Here is a 4415-nt window from a genome sequence, read left to right as displayed (position 1 = left end):
ATCCCTCAGTAACAGAGTGGAGCAAGCAGAAGAAAGGATTTCTGACATCAAAGACAAAGCTTTTGAATGTTCCCAAACTCTCAAAGAGGAAGAGAAATGGAGAGCAAAAACAGATCATTATCTCAGAGAGCTCTGGGATAATTGGAACAAGGCTAATATCCGCCTCATTGGAATCCCTGAAAGTGATGAAGTGGCCTCACAAGGCACAGAGGCCCTTTTCCATGAAATTATGAAAGAGAATTTTCCAGACATGCCAAGAGATTCTGAAATTCAGATAGCAGACAGTTACAGAACCCCAGCATGACTCAATCCCAATAAGACATCCCCCAGGCATATCACAATTAACTTCACTAAAATTAATATGAAGGAGAAAATTCTGAAAGCAGCCAGACGTAAGAAATCTATTACCTACAAAGAGAAGAATATTAGAATGACTGCAGATCTCTTTGTTGAAACATTTCAAGCCAGTTGATCTCCTAAAACAAAATAACCTTCAACCCCGGATCCTGTATCCAGCTAAACTGTGTTTCATTTATGATGGAGAAATTAAATACTTTAATGACATTCATATGTTGAAGAAATTTGCCATAACCAAACCAGCTCTTCAGGATATTCTCAGACCTAGCCTCCATAATGACCACCCCAATCCTCTACCATAAAAGTAAACCCACTCAGAAACTTTTGATCAAACTCCAATTTCCACAGTGGTGAAAGGTTAAAAAATGACCACTGGACTTTCGAAAAACTCGACACCCAAAATTTTACCAGAGTTATCAATATTCTCCATTAATGTGAACGGCTTAAACTGTCCTCTAAAGAGGCACAGGTTAGCTGACTGGATACAAAAACTCAGGCCAGATATTTGCTGCATACAAGGGTCACACCTTCCCTTAAAAGATAAATATAAACTCAGGGTGAAAGGATAGTCATCCATATTTCAGGCAAATGGTAATCAGAAAAAAGTAGGTGTTGCAATTGTATTTGCAGACACAATGCCTTTAAACCAACAAAAGTAAGGAAGGATAAAAATGGTCACTTCATATTTGTTAAGGGTAATAATCAATATGATGAGATTTCAATTATGAATATTTATGCACCCAACCAGAATGTGCCTCAATTTATAAGAGAAACTCAAACAGACATGGCAACTTAATTTCCTCCAGCTCCGTAACAGTCAGAGACTTCAACACTCCTTTGGCAGTGTTGGATAGATCCTCCAATAAAAAGCGGAGCAAAGTAATTTTAGATTTAAACGTAACCATCCAACATTTGGATTTAGCAGACATCTATAGAACATTTCATCCCAACAAAACTGAATACACATACTTCTCATCAGCTCACGGAACATACTCCAAAATCGATCACATCTTAGGTCACAAGTGTAACCTCAGTAAATTTAAAGGAATAGAAATTATTCCTTGCATCATCTCGGACCACCATGGAATAAAAGTTGAACTCAGTAACAACAGGAATCCGTATACTCATACAAAAACATGGAAGTTAAATAACCTTATGTTGAATGATAGCTGGGTCAAAGATGAAATTAAGAAGGAAATTGCCAAATTTCTGGAACAAAATGACAATGGAGACACAAATTATCAGAAACTCTGGGATACCGCAAAGGCAGTCCTAAGAGAGAAATTTATAGCACTGCAAGCCTTCCTCAAGAGAACGGAAAGAGAGGAAGTTAACAACTTAATGGGACATCTCAAGCAACTGGAAAAAAAGAACATTCCAACCCCAAACCCAGTAGAAGAAAAGAAATAACCAAAATTAGAGCAGAATTAAATGAAATTGAAAAGAAAAGAATTATACAACAGATCAACAAATCAAAAAGTTGTTTTTTTGAAAAGGTCAATAAAATAGATAAACCTCTTGTTAACCTAGTCAGAAAAAAAGAGTAAAATCTCTAATTTTGTCAATAAGAAACGACAAAGACAAAATAACAACAGACTCCTCAGAAATTCAAAAAATCCTTAATGAATATTACAAGAAATTTTATTCTCAGAAATATGAAAATCTGAAGGAAATTGACCAATACTTGGAAGCATGTCACCTTCCCAGACTTAGCCAGAATCAAGTGGAAATTTTGAACAGGCCCATATCAAGTTCTGAAATAGCATCAGCATACGAAATCTCCATTAAAAATAAAAGCCTGGGACCAGATGGCTTCATGTCAGAATTCTACCCAACCTTTAAAGAGGAACTAGTACCTGTATTACTCAACCTGTTCCAAAATATAGAAAAAGAAGGAAGACTACCCAACATGTTCTATGAAGCAAACATCACCCTGATCCCAAACCAGGAAAAGACCCAACAAGAAAAGAAAAATATAGACCAATAACACGAATGAATATAGATGCAAAAATGTTCAACAAGGGCGGCGCCTGTGGCTCAGTGGGTAGGGCGCCGGTCCCATATGCCGGAGGTGGCGGGTTCAAACCCAGCCCCGGCCAAAAAAAAATGTTCAACAAGATCCTAACAAACAGAATCCAGTAACACATCAAACAAATTATACGTCATGACCAAGTTGGTTTTAACCTAGGGTCTCAAGTCTGGTTCAATATATGTAAATCTATAAGTATAATTCAGCACATAAACAAATTAAAAAACAAAGACCATATGATTCTCTCAATTGACACAGAAAAAGCTTTTGATAATATCCAGCATCCCTTCATGATCAGAACACTTAAGAAAATTGGTATAGAAGGGACATTTCTGAAACTGATAAAGTCCATCCATAGCAAACTCACAGCCAATATCGTATTGAAATCATTTTCACTCAGATCAGGAACCAGAAAAGGCTGCCCATTGTCTCCACTGCTCTTTAACATTGTAATGGAAGTTTTAGCCATAACAATTAGGGATGAAAAGGCAATCAAGGGTATCCATATAGGGTCAGAGGAGATCAAACTTTCACTCTTCGCAGATGAGATGATTGTATATCTAGAAAAAACCTGGGATTCTACTACAAAACTCTTGGAAGTGATCAAGGAATACAGCAGCGTCTTAAGTTACAAAATCAACATTCATAAATTGGTAGCCTTTATATATACCAACAGTAGTCAAGGTGAAAAAACAGTCAAGGACTCTATTCCATTCACAGTAGTGCCAAAGAAGATGAAATATTTGGAAGTTTATCTAACAAAGGACGTGAAAGATCTCTATAAAGAGAACTATGAAACTCTAAGAAAAGAAATAGCTGAAAATGTTAACAAATGGAAAAACATACCATGCTCATGGCTGGGAAGAATCAACATTGTTAAAATGTCCATACTACCCAAAGCAATATACAATTTTAATGCAATCCCTATTAAAGCTCCACTGTCATACTTTAAAGATCTTGAAAAAAATAATACTTCGTTTTATATGGAATCAGCAAAAACCTCGAATAGCCAAGACATTACTCAGAAATAAAAACAAAGCAGGAGGAATCACGCTACCTGACCTCAGACTATACTATAAATCGATAGTGATCAAAACAGCATGGTACTGGCACAAAAACAGAGAAGTAGATGTCTGGAACAGAATAGAGAACCAAGAGATGAGTCCAGCTACTTACCATTATTTGATCTTTGACAAGCCAATTAAAAACATTCAGTGGGGAAATGATCCCCTATTTAACAAATGGTGCTGGGTGAACTGGCTGGCAACCTGCAGAAGACTGAAACTGGACCCACACCTTTCACCATTAACTAAGATAGACTCTCACTGGATGAAAGATTTAAACTTAAGACATGAAACTATAAAAATACTAGAAGAGAGTGCAGGGAAAACCCCTTGAAGAAATCTGTCTGAGCGAGTATTTCATGAGGAGGACCCCCCAGGCAATTGAAGCAGCATCAAAAATACACTACCGGGACCTGATCAAACTAAAAATCTTCTGCACAGCCAAGAACACAGTAAATAAAGCAAGCAGACAGCCCTCAGAATGGGAGAAGTTATTTGCAGGTTATGTCTCCAACAAAGGTTTAATAACCAGAATCCACAGAGAACGCAAACGTATAAGCAAGAAAAGAACAAGTGATCCCATCGCAGGCTGGGCAAGGGACTTGAAGAGAAACTTCTCTGAAGAAGACAGGTGCATTGCCTACATACACATGAAAAAATGCTCATCATCTTTATTCATCAGAGAAATGCAAATCAAAACTACCTTGAGATACCATCTAACTTCAGTAAGATTACCCCAAATCACAAATTCCTAAGACCGGAGATATTGGCATGGATGTGGATAAAAGGGAACACTTCTACACTGCTGCTGGGAATGCAAATTAATACATTCCTTTTGGAAAGATGTTTGGAGAATACTTAGAGATCTAAAAATCGATCTGCTATTCAATCCTATCAGTCCTCTACTAGGTATATACCCAGAAGACCAAAAATCACATCATAGCAAAGAATTTTGTACCAGAATG

Source organism: Nycticebus coucang, chromosome X, assembly GCF_027406575.1.
Source record: "Nycticebus coucang isolate mNycCou1 chromosome X, mNycCou1.pri, whole genome shotgun sequence".
Classification (NCBI taxonomy): Eukaryota; Metazoa; Chordata; class Mammalia; order Primates; family Lorisidae; genus Nycticebus; species Nycticebus coucang.
The sequence above is the reverse complement of the archived record's forward strand: the minus strand, read 5'-3'. Positions refer to the sequence as shown.